General features: G+C 44.8%; 1 long non-coding RNA gene across 1 annotated transcript in view; it reads left to right on the top strand.

Moving 5' to 3' along the window:
• The first annotated feature begins 8,845 nt into the window (after positions 1-8,845).
• LOC145543279 (uncharacterized) overlaps positions 8,846-13,394 on the top strand; it is a 33,046-nt gene continuing 28,497 nt past the window's right edge. Inside the window, exons 1-2 of the long non-coding RNA XR_014080609.1 lie at positions 8,846-8,941; positions 9,458-9,677. This is a non-coding gene — a long non-coding RNA (uncharacterized LOC145543279). The remainder of the gene's footprint in view (positions 8,942-9,457; positions 9,678-13,394) is intronic.

Raw genomic sequence — 13,394 nt, forward strand, 5'->3', positions numbered from 1 at the left:
AATGCTTCTGTGAACACTGGGGTTTATATGTCTTTGAATTAGTGTTTCTGTTTTTTTATATATGCCCAGGAGTGCAATTGCTAGGTCATATGATAGTTCTATTTTTAATTTTTTGAGAAAACTCCATACTATGAAAGATTACCTCTTTGAGGATTTGAAAGATTTTATCTATTGAGATTTGATGTCTTCAAAGAGAACTTCTTGTCCTACAAGAATAATGTTTCTCCATCATGCAACATTGAAGTTGTCCTTTAAGGCTGTCACATTACCCATTCTACCCATTCTTTATTCCTTCAATATTGCATCATGGTCCTTAGCTCCCCTCCAAAAAACAATAGCTCTTAAAGGCCAAAGGCAGTCTTACCCCTTGGCTGAGCTGGTTGGCAGTGGGTCCTAAGGAGGAATTCTGTCAGGTAAGGGTGAGGAGCAGGCTTGTGGCTCTGGGACTTTGGGTCAGAGTAGAAAAGAACCTGGAAGGAGATAATCAGGAGTGGGGGGTAGAGAGAAGAGTCATCTCCTCTCTCTCCTTCCCAGATGATTCATGCCTCCATCACTTCCCATCTCTGATCCCTGGGCTCAGAGCCATCACAGAGCCTTTCCTGCTCAGCTTGCTGGAAACAGATGTGAACTGACAGATGTCTCCTTCAGGAACTGCGACCTCTCCACACCCTTCCCAGGGTGGCCATGCCCTTCCAGTCTCGTGGAGAGGACACCACTTCACTGAGCTTCCCTGAAGCAAGTCCATCAAGCCTGAGTACCCCTGGTCACTCCAGAGCCAGGCTTCTTCCCCTCTAACCTCTCACCCTCCATCATCCATCCATGAGGGCTGCCTCTCCTTTTCCCTGGAAAGCCTCCTCCCTTCCTGAGCTCCTTCGATCTCCTTGGTTCCCAGTGTCTCAGCTATGCCTGTCCAGTCACCTCTTGCTGGGTGCTTCTTGACTTCCTGGACGTGCTTCCTCTCGTTGTGATGACTTGATTAAGGGGGTGATGCATCCTCTTAGGAGGCTTCTTCAAACATCCAGCACCCACACCCTCTGCCTGCCACTCCCACGCCTTCCCAATCTCAGACCCTTTCCTTGGCGTGGCCTGCCTCTCTGAAGGTTGTGGCCTCCTACGTCTGAAAGTGCGCTGTAAACAGCAAAATCTCCGGAAATAAAAGGAGCTACGCAATTGGTTATTACAGAAAAGGAAACAAGAGCTTCCAAGAAGCTCACCTGCTCTCTGAAGGACACAGGATGAGGCTCTGTCTGGTCATGGTACTGACACCGTATCCAGAGGCTGGATGAAGTGCAGACTGCTGGGACCACTTAATAAGCTGTGGTCTGTGAGTTTGAGGAATCTAGATTTAAAACAGATGTCCCAACCCAGGGAGTTCCAATGCAGGAGGTCCTGTTTAAAAAACACCCTCCGAGGTTGTCAGACTTCTGACCCAATGTCTGACTGTCATTCGCCCATACCTAGAGCATCCTTCTGCTAGATCCCCGCAAAGGACATTTAACTCCTTGCTTTTACATTTCTAAGTCCATTTTCTGTTTTCCAAAGGACTTGTTGGAGGCTCAGGTCCGTGGGCCGACAGCACAGAAGTAACAAGTAGTTGCCTCCTCAGTATCCTTCAAAGCTCTTTGGAGGATGAAGTCAGAATCCTCACACACGTGGGGATGGAGCAGGGTAGGGGGCGTGTCCTACGCCCCACAAGGCTGAGGAAGCCCTCTCTGGGCACAGAGGACGAGGAGCATCATTAACACCCTCTCCTAGGCCAGCCAGGTGGGGTCTAGGGACACTGCCAGCTGCCCCATTGCCTCAGGCTGTTCCCCTATCTCCTGCCTTTCCATGTCCATAATCTACTCCTCTGAACACGCACATGTGGCTCTTCGCGCATGTTCGGTGTCATCATTTTTTGGTTGTCTGCAGGTCCTTCCTGTAAAGACCCAACAGAGGCTCCCTCAGGAAGTGAAGGGGCCTGGAAAATCTCCCGCTATTGAGAGAGGTCAGTCCCTGAATGACAGTGTTGTGAGGTGATGTTGGCAACATGGTAGGAGGCATCATTCCCAGTTTTCAGACAGAAGGCGAGCTGGGCCCAGGTTGGAGGGGTGCAGGCCCATCATGGGGCCCAGAGGGACCCCAGCCATTGAAAGAACCAGCCATGGGGAGGACAGGACACTGCAGTGGACCATGATAAGGGAGATGGGGAAGCAGGGGGACTGAGACTGGGGCTCTTCTCTGGGCCCTGAAGGGTCTGACTGTATGATCTCCCACAAGTTCTCTGTCTTCCATGGACCTCTGCTTGAAGAGAGGGTTTGGGGGCCATATTACAAGCATCAGCTACCCTCAAACAGCATATCTTTAAAGCAGGCTGATTGGCTAACTCATGGGTCCTCACACTGTTTTCTGCAAACAGGGGCTCTGGCTGCTGCAGCATGCCCTAGTGAAGCTGGTTGGACAAGTGGAATCTGGACCACAGTCACTTGCTCTCATTTTAGGCCTACCAGGGATTCCTTGGGGGAATTTCTGGGTTTTATTTCTGAGATGAAGAGGACCTTTGACCAGTTCAGTGGTTTTTGATGAGTAACTACCCTGTGGCTTTCCCCCTCGCTGCTGTGGGTCAGTCAGCTGGGCCCTGGGCAGCCACTAGTGTCCAAGGGCCCAAGGCACAGAGGCTTCGGGGTGGGCCAGGCTTACAAGCCTTAGAAGATAGGTTTCTATTTAGTGTGTTTCCAGGAAGACTAGAAATGCTCACATCCTCCAGTCACACATAATATCTGAGATTCTGAGTTTTTCTCTGCTAAGCACAATAATATGACTCATAATCTCTTAGGAGATGAGTTGATGAACATTATTTGTTTATTTATTGAGTCCTGATGGCTTTCTGTCTTTGTGTTCTTAAAGGAAAACATTTGTCCATAAGTCACTCCAACCAATGCCTTAGCTAGGCTTCAGCTCACTTCTCAGGTCCTTCTAGGCAGCTGACTATGAGGTTCTAGGGAAAATTGGAGACATACAGTGGGCCAAGATTTGGGGCAGAAAATCGTTAGAGGAAGCATCACAGTCTTTGGTGAAAGTGTTCCCCCATATGGATGACCTGGAGACACACTGCCCAGGTGCCCTGTCTGGGAAGGACTTCTTGTCCAGCTGCAGGTGAACCATGAGCGGATGGTTTCCAGCTGTCAGCTTCTTCAGGGTCAGCCCCAGCACCAGGGAACCACTTCATTCAAGGTCAAGCCCTTGTTAGGCATCCTACCTCCAGTGACCATGAAAGATGGTGGCACACAGGCCTGGCCAGCTCTGCTTGACCCAGACAGGGCTGAGCTGCTGTGGTCACTCAGAGCCATCCAGCAACTTGGCCAAGGCCTATTCATGTGTAGTTCGGCCTCCTCCTCTGCTCGGTCCTATGGCTACTCCTCTCTTTTTGTGAATGTGTATGTGTTAGTTGCTCAGTCATATCTGACTCTTTGCAACCCTATGGACTGTAGCCCGCCAGGCTCCTCTGTCCATGGGATTTTCCAGGCAAGAATACAGGAGTGGGTTGCCATTTCCTTCTCCAGGGGATGTTCGAGACTCAGGAATTGAAACTGGGTCTCCTGCATTGCAGGCAGATTCTTTACCATCTGTGCCACCAGGGAAGCTCCTTTTATGAATATTGATCCCTAATAAACAGCATTCACCTGAGTTCCTTCTTAGCATCTGCCTATAGAGAACCCAATGTGACATCCCATTTCCTGGCTGCTCAAGAATAGCTCAGAGTCATGCTTCAGGCCCAGTCCCAGCTTCTGGGCAGGTGAATGTCCTGAAGGTCAATAAAGTAGGTGTACAACCCTTCCTGCAATATCCTGACAAATCAAATCAATACCTCTCAGTGTGTGCTGATTGATATCAGAGATGGCCATCTGTTTATGAGCATATAGTTGCCTGGAAGAAATGCATCAAGTCTATCTCTGTCTCAGGGCCTTTGCACATTCTGTCCTCTCTGTCACAAATTCTAGAGTTTGTGCCCAAATGTTACCTTCTCAGAGAGATCCTCCCTGAGCTGCCAATTCAGAGGGCCTCTATCTGACTCTCAGTCATCCATCATGTACTGTGTTATTTTCTGTTACAATGAAAATCAAAGATAACTAGAATGTCTTCTATTTTGGGTAACTTTGGATACTTATTTTTCAGTGCCTGTCGATCCCCTCTACAACGTAACCCCCATGAGAGCTGGGACCTTTATATCTTGTTTGTCTCTATGTCCCCAGGACCTTGCAGAGAGTCTTAACCAAGTATTCAATAGGTAATGAAGAGCAGATGGAATGAACACTTGTTTTATTGAGTAAAAATAACAGAATAGCTGGAATTTAGTAATATTGTTTCCAATATATTCATTTTTGCTTGTCTCTTCTAGTTAAGTGATGCTAGTTTTCACTTAGAGAAGGTGTGTGTGCATGCTTAGTCACTCACTTGTGTCTGACTCTTTGTGACCCATGGACTGGTGCTATGCCAGGCTCCTTGGTCCATGAGATTCTCCAGGCAAGAATACTGGAGTGGGTTGCCATTTCCTCCTTTAGGAGATCTTCCCAACCCAGGGATAGAACCTGGGTCTCCTGCATTTCAGGCATATTCTTTACCATCTGAGCTACCAGGGATGCCTAGGGAAGGGGTAGACAAACTTTTTCTACAAAAAGCCAGTTGGTAAATATTTTTGCCTTTGCAGACCATGAGGTCTCTATTGCAACTACTTAACTGTGCTATTGGAATGCAATAGCAGCCATAGACAATATGCAAACAGATGGGCATGGCTGTGTTACGTTTATTGTTTTCTACTTTATTTGAAAAAACAGGTGGCTGGCCAGATTTGGCTGACTGGCCATTGTCTGCTGTCCCTGCCTTAGAGTAGTAATATAAAATTTCCTGTAAAATAAAATTTATTGAAGCTAAAAAGGAAGTCTATTGAAATAAAAAATATTAACGAAATAGCTTTACAGAAACCATATGCAAATTCCTGAAGTTGGAGAGAGCTCTGTTCTAATTTTTCTTGCATCATCTGCGGCCACAGCTGTGGGGGTGAGAGAGGCTGGAAGGGAGAAACCCTTTTAATTTAATGTGGCCAAACATTGTGGGAGGCTCACACTTAGATATTCCCAAGAGCCTGGCAGGGCTAGAATTTTGCCTTTCCTCCTCCTGCTGTTATTTTTCTATATCATTTCCTCCCCAACTCTGGTCCCAGAGCGAGGAGCTGTCATAAAATACTCTTACTTTTATGGAATCTGTCTTCCCACAGGGTTAAATACCCCCAGGGCCAGATTTGCTCAGGGCTCACTTATGTATCTTATAAATATATTGTTGTTCAGTGGCTAAGTTCTGTCTGACTTTTTGCGACCCCATGAGCTGTAGCATGCCAGGCTCCTCTGTCCTCCACTATCTCCTGGAGTCTGCTCAGATTCATGTCCATTGAGTCAGTGATGCTATCTAACCATCTCCCATCTACCAATCCCTTATAAATATACCCTGAGCTTAAACATAAACATGGCAGGACATTGTAGAGGTAGATGTGGCAGAAAGGGACAATTTCAGCCTAAAATTCCTTAACCTATGGGAACAGGAGAGGCTCACATCTACTGAGCACTTATCATCAGGTTTATTCTAAGACTCCACATGTATTAACTGATGGTAAAGACCACCCACCACACCCAGATACAGGAGACATAAGAGATGAGGGTTCAATCTCTGGGTTGGGATGATCTCCTGGAAAAGGAAATGGCAACCCACTTCAGTATTCTTGCCTGGGAAATCCCAAGGATAGGGGAGCCTGGTGAGCTACAGTCTACTGCAACTGCTACTGCTAAGTCGCTTCAGTCGTGTCCGACTCTGTGCGACCCCATAGACGGTAGCCCACCAGGCTCCACCGTCCCTGACAGTCTAGGGGGTCACAAAAGAGTTGGACATGGCTTAGTGACTAAACAACAGCATCTAATAATAATAATACTATCACCCCTATTTTAAAGATGAAAAAACTGAAGCACAGGAGCCTAAGTAAATTGCTCAAGGTTGTTCAATTACAAAGATGCAGAGGCAGAATCCTAACCCCAGGTGGCTAGCACTGGAGTCCACAATGCTAACAACATACAGCTACAACATTGCTATGTCTCTCTGGGACAGCATTGTGGCGTTTCCAAGTAGTACACAGACATTTTCACTGTTCCTTTTTCTTAGCTTTCAAAAAATTAGTTATTATTGTTATTTTATTGAGATGAAATCCATATAACATAGAGTGAAACATTTTTAAGTGCAAAATTCAGCAGTATTTAGAAAATTCACAATATGTAACCACCACTTCTCTCTAGTTGTAATACTATTTGATCACCTCAGGAATATCCTATACCCATTAAGTAGTTACTCCTGATTCCAGCCTCCCCCTATCCACTGGCAACCACTTACTTGTTTTCTGTCTCTATGGACTTGCTTATTCTGGATACTTCATATGAAAGGAATCATACAATGTGACCTTTTGTCTTTGGCTGCTTCTTTTACTTAACGTTTTCAGTGTTTACCTATGTTGCAGCATGCATCAATATATCATTCCTTTTTTATGTCTGAATAATATTTTATTGGAAATATATATATATACCACAACTTATTTATCAATTCATCTATTAATAACATTTGGGATTGTTGCCACTTTTTTTTTAATCAGTGTGAATAGTCCTGCTATAAATGTTCATGAACAAGTATTTTTTGAATACCTATTTTCGATTCTTTTGGACATATACCTATGAGTAGAATAGTTGGTCATATATGAATCTATGTTCAGACTGTTTTCCACAGTGGCTGCACCATTTTAGATTTCCCTAGTAGTGCATGAAAATTCCTGTTTTCCACATTCTCTCCAACACTTGCTATTTTGGTTACTTTCTTTCTTTTTTCCCCATTATTATAGCCATCCTAGTGGATTTGAAGTGATACCTCATTGCAGTTTTGATTTTCATTTCTTAATGACCAATGATTTTGAACATCTTTCCATGTGCTTATTGGTCGCGTCTTTGGAGAAATGACTATTCCGTTCTTCTGCCCCCTTTTACAATTGGGTTGTTTTCTTTTTTTGTAGTTTAGTTGCAAGTGTTCCTTATATATTGTGGTATATGACCCTTTCCAGATAAAAGACTTGCAAATATTTTCTTTCGTTCCATAGGCTGTCTTTTTTTACTTTCTTGGCAATGTCCTTAGATGCACAAAATTTTTAAATTTTTGTGAAGTCCGATTTACCTATTTTTTTCTTCTATTTCTCATGTTTTTGGTGTTAAACCAAAGAATCCATCATCAAACCCAAGGTCATGAATATATAACTCTCTGGTTTCTTCTAATGGTTTAATTTTAGTCTTTTATTTAGGTTGTTGATCTATCCCCATAGTTTTATTTTTATTTTTATCTTCATAGTTTTAAAGAAGACTTGATACAAGCCACCTTAAAGAAGGGTAGAGAGACTTCAACAGAGGCAAGCCACTTCCAGTGAAAGCAATGCAGATGCTGAAAATTGTTATGGATTGTGCATGCACAAGTGTGCTTTACTAGCACACACTAGGCTTTTCTAGGACATCTCAACATAGATGGGGCAGGCTGTAGGCAAGCCTGCTGCCTCCAGACCTCTCTCTGGGCAGAGGCAGGGATAAGGGCATCTTGCTCTGCATCCTCAGATGTACCGTTTCTACCCAAGAGGCCATGTAGCTGGCTAGGCAGAGGGAGAGTCAGAATTCAAGGACTCCATTTCTCCACTTCTCATGACAACACAACAGCAGAAAGCTGCTGTGGTTTAGTCGATAAGTCCTGTCCAACTCTTGCAACCCCATGGACTATGGCCCACCAGCTTCCTCTGTCCATGGGATTTTCCAGGCAAGAATATTGGAGTGGGTTGCCATTTCTTTCCCCAGGGGATCTTCTGGACCTAGGAAATGAACCCAGGTCTCCTGCATTGCAGGTGGATTCTTTACCAACTGAGCTACGAGGTGTATCCAGGCTTACTGTGGTCCAAGATGAGTCTCTGCATGAAAGATAAGACTCCCAGTTCTTCATTAATTCCTTCACGGATTTTTGTATTCATTCCTTTATTCATCAGGTATTTGTTGAGCACCTACTGTGTGTCTGGCATGGTGCTAAGCACTGGGATTCATTGGTCATCATGAAAATGTGATGTATGCCTGGATGGGGATCATAGCTTAGTGGGAAGTCAGAGAATAAAACAAACAAAGATCACTTCAGAATAGGTTAAGTGCTGTGGAGAGAATAAGCAGGTTGAGGAGGTTCTGATTCAGAAGTGAAACAGTGATAAATTTTATCTTCTCGGATTCCAAAATCACTGTGGATGGTGACCACAGCCATGAAATTAAAAGGTACTTGCTCCTTGGCAGAAAAGTTATGACAAACCTAGACATCGTAATAAAAAGCAGAGACATTACTTTTCTGACAAAGGTCCATATAGTCAAAGCTATGGTTTTTCCAGTAGTCATGTATGGATGTGAGAGTTGGACCATAAAGAAGGCTGAGAATTGAAGAATCGATGCTTTTGAATTGTGGTGCTGGAGGAGACACTTGTGAGTCCCTTGGACTGCAAGGAGATCAAACCAGTCCCTCCTAAAGGAGATCAGTCCTGAATATTCATTGGAAGGACTGATGCTGAAGCTGAAGCTCCAAAACTTTGGCCACCTGACATGAAGAGCTGATTCCCTGGAAAAGCCCCCGATGCTGGGAAAGATTGAAGGCAGAGGATGAGATGGTTAGATGGTATCCCTGACTGAGTGCGCCTGAGTAAGCTCCTGGAGATGGTGACGGACAGGGAAGCCTGGCCCGCTGCAGTCCATGGGGCGGCAAAGAGTCGGCCACGACTTAGCAAATGAACACCAACAACACCACCAACAAGGTTCAACTCAAGTCCTACCCACTCCTGGGAGTTCTCTTTGATTCCTTCTCATCTCCAGTAAATCTTCTCTCCTCATTTTCCTTAAGAGTTATGGTCTGTCTGCACCACTCAGTACTTGCTGGTCTCTCCTTTTTCTGTGCGTGGAAGCTTTGTCACTCCCATCTGGTTATGAGCTCATTGGAGCATAAGTAGATGCCCTCTCAGCTCAGCAGTGTAATGTAGAGCAATGAGGGTCTTTCAAAGACATATTTTCCCTCTCTTTCCCACCTGCAAGTTCCTTTATCTTGATTTCCCAAGATAAGCCCAGGGTCTCTGTCTGGTGGCAGGTCAATAATCTATTGCTGACCTTTTTATGTTTTCCCTCTCTGTCTGTCTCTGACTGGGTGACTTTGCTCCATCCCCAGATTCTAGAAGGTTAAGGCCAGAAGGATTCTGAGGCCTCATCTCATCAAATCCATCTTTGGACAGCAAGGTCTTAGAGAGTTCTAGTGTGTTATTCAAGGGACCCAGCAGGGAGTGTAGGACTTTCCCGTGCAGTCACCTCCAGCCATTTGTTCTTTCCTCTTTGGACAGATGTAGACCCTTCCTGTGAGTGCAGGTGGGAAGTAGCTTTGCCTAGAAGAGCTGACTGGATTCTGTCTGAGACCAGCAGTCCATCAGCCCAACTGGCTTGCGACTTCGTCTGTGGAAAGGCTCCCAGAAGCCCCCTGAGAACCTCCAGGAACCAGCTGCCTGTCGACCACTTGTTAAACTGTTTTCCAGATGTCTCCATCTCAAAAAGAGGAAGCAGGAGGTGAGTGGGGTGTGGGAGTGTGTCTGTTAAATGAAGTCTGCTGGGTCTGTGATAAATAACATCATGCACCAATGGAGCAGGTGGTCTCTGGGGATGGGTTGATGCAGAGGATATCCTTGCTGAGGGCTTACATGAGGATGAGAGAAGCCGACCGACAGCCTGGGATATTTGTGGGCAGGGACAAGAGAGAGGAGAGAGATGGACAGGCAGTTAGAGAATAAGTGGAGGTAGGGGGAGACCTTGCAATTGTGAGTGCATCAGAGAGAGATAGGAGAGAGATGAAAGGAAGCAGGAAAAGAGAGACGGTGACTGAGGGCCAAAATTTGCCGTGTATTGATCTGCCAGGGTGTGTGTCCTTCAGACCAGTCTATAGCCCACTCTTCTTGCAGATTTCCTCTGTGCCAAGCCCTGTGTGTTTTGCAGATATCAGCTTTTCTACTCTTTCCAACAATCTCAGGAGGTAGCTGATGTGGTTATGTCCATTTCACAGACAAGGAAAATGAGGCTGAGACTATAGGGAACTTGCTTAGGCTTACACAGTGGTAGGGAAGTCTGGCTCCCACATTGCACCCTTAACCTCTCCACTCTACCTGGTGGTAACGTCTGGTGGAACAACGTTTCCAAGTTTGCCACCTTCCACTGATGAGCATAGAAACTAGCTGGTTGGTGCTACCTAAACCCAACATCATCCTTACAGGGTAATTCTGAGTCTGCCTGAATGTGGGCACAGGTAGAGACAAGAAATGCAAACATCCTGTCTTCCAAGTACTAATTTTGAAACATGTTGCTGATAGCCAGTTGAGCGGACTTATTTTCCTCCAACTTCAAGGACCATCCAGCTTAGGAGCCTCTTGTCAGCTTCAGGCACTGTGAGGGAATGTTCATATACATGTGACAAACTTGAGTGTATGGGTTTCTTGGGGCCACATCACCAACTATCATGAAATTGGTGGCTTAAAAAGACAACAGAAATTTATTTCTTCATGGTTCTGGAGCCAGAAGTCTGAAATCAAAATGTTGGAAAGATGATGCTCCCTCTGAAGTCTCCCGGGAAGAATCCTTCCTTGTTTTCTCCTAGTTTGGGTGGCTCCCAGCAATCCTTCATGCTCCTGGACTTGTGGTTACATCTTTCCAGTCTCTTTCTTCATCATCATCTGGGCTTCTTCCTTGTGTCTCCTCTGTGTCTTTGTATCCAGATCTCCCCCACCCGTTTTCTCTTTAAACAGACAACAGTCGTGGATTTAGGGCTCACCTAGTCCAGAATGACTTCAGCTTAACTTGATTGCATCTGCAAAGACCATGTTGCCAAATAAAGTCATATTTGTCGGTACTAGGGGTTAGGACTTACACCTGTCTTTTGGGGGAACACAACCCAACCCACTACAATGAGGATAAGTGAAATATATAAGCAATAAAAAGAGGAGACTAAAGCACGGTGCTAAGGATAAGTGTGTGACACGTTGATACTTAGACATTACCTTCAAAAAATGGAATTTTAGATTAAGGTTGGTGCCTCTTGCCTAGTCTTCGATTCCTTCTCCACACCCTCCCCATGTGTTGCTACCTGCCTTGTCCACCTCCTAGACACTGTCCCTATGTTTTTAGAATACCACTGGGCTTTGGAGTTGGGATGCTTCTAAAATTGTTAGAAATTTTTAAAGGTACACTATATTGGGGGCATATATTCTGTTTTACTCAGAAAGTCAGAACTGACTCCTGTCCTTTAACCTAAGTTCATTTCCCAGATAAGAGCTACCTGCTTACTGCCAATGTAAAGAATGTAATGACCTTAAAATAAAGTGTGAGACCCCATGGAAATATCATCAGGGCCATGTATAATAGCATGCTCTGTGCATCTGATTCACTTTGAACATTGGACTCAGGATACCCTGCCCTCCAAGGACTATTCTTAAATCTGAGATAATCCTCCAATGCTGGTCTTTTCTTATGGCTCAGCTGGTAAAGAATGTGCCTGTAATGTGGGAGACCTGGGTTCGAAAGATATCTTTCCAATCCCTGGGTTGGAAAGATACCCTGGAGAAGGGAAAGGTTACCCACTCCAGTATTCTGGCCTGGAGAATTCCATGGCTTGTATAGTCCATGGGGTCGCAAAGAGTTGGACACAACTGAGTGACTTTTACTTTCACTTCCGATGCTAGTTAGGACTCTTGGTGGCAAGGGGTATAAATACATCATCAATAACATTTTTCCCAGAAGTGATCGGCTGGCTCATGTTCTTAGGTATTACAAGGAGTGGACTAGCTTCAGATATATCTGAACCCAGGAGTTCACTGATATCATCTAAATTCTTTTATTCTCAGCAAAATGCCCCCATGGACTCCAGAGATAGAGATTACCTAGCACAGTTCAGGAAGTGACTCGTTAACCCAGTCTAGATTCTACATATATCACTGGCACATTACCATGGCCAGAGAGAAGGGATTCTCTGATTGTCCAGGATGAAGTCACCAGCCACAGTTGAATAAATAAGTATAATAATAAGTTGTTCAGTTGCTCAGTCGTCCAACTCTTTGTGACTCCATGGACTGTAGCACACCAGGCTTCCTTGTCCTTCACCATCTCCTGGAGCTTGCTCAAACTCACATCCATTGACTTGAGGATGCCATCCAACCATCTCGTCCTCAGTCATCTCCTTCTCCTCCTGCCTTCAATCTTTCCCGGAATCAGGGTCTTTTCCAATGAGCCAGCTCTTTGCATCAGGTGGCCAAAGTACTGGAGCTTCAGCTTCACCATCAGTCCTTTCAGTGACTATTCAGGGTTGATTTCCTTTAGGATTGACTAGTTTGATCTTGCAGTCCAAGAGACTCTCAAGAGTCTTCTCCAACACCACAGTTCAAAAGCATCAATTCTTCAGTGCTCAGCCTTCTTTATGGTCCAACTCTCACATCCATAAATGACTACTGGAAAAACCATAGCTTTGACTATATGGACTTTTGTTGGCAAAGTAATATCTCTAACTTTTTAATATGCTGTTGAGGTTTGTCATAGCTTTTCTTCCAAGGAGCAAGCGTCTTTTTATAATGATAAATAAGGAATAAAAATAATAAGTAAGGAAGCTCTAGCTACTGTAACAACAAATCCTGAAACTCTCAGGAGCTTGACACAATAAAAGTTGACCTTTTAGTCATATAAAGTCCAATCAGAAGAACGTTCTCAAGCACGCAGGCTGAAGGAGATTTTACCATCTTCAACTTGTGACTTCCAAGGTCACCAAGAGCATCAGCAATCAACCAACAGACAGAGGAAGAGAAACTGGATCAGTCCAGGAGGTTCTTTTGAGGGCCATGCTCACATTTCATTGGCCAGAACTCAGGTCACAAAAAATCAAACACGACTGAGTGACTAACACTTTCACACCTTTGGCCACATGCATGGACTGGAATATTGTCTGGGACATGCAGGCTGGCTGTGAGCTCCTCAGGAAAGGAAATAGGTTTGTTGAATGTCTAGGTGTGTTTATTTCTGCTACAAGTTGTAATGCTGGCAGCATTATCAGAGAATGAGGCAAGAGCGGCTTCACCTCCCGAAAGGGGCATCCTAGCAGATTTTTAAAAATGTCCTCTCAACTAAGTCATATCTGTTTCAGACATGTCTTTGCTTTTCGTGCTATACTTGCATCTGGTACAGACACTATTGTCTTTTGTTGGAGACAAACTATCCTGTATTTAGTGGTTTATGAGAATCTTGTTATATTTT

The sequence above is a fragment of the Giraffa tippelskirchi genome, chromosome 3, assembly GCF_054371585.1.
Source record: "Giraffa tippelskirchi isolate mGirTip1 chromosome 3, T2T-mGirTip1v1.2.pri, whole genome shotgun sequence".
Classification (NCBI taxonomy): Eukaryota; Metazoa; Chordata; class Mammalia; order Artiodactyla; family Giraffidae; genus Giraffa; species Giraffa tippelskirchi.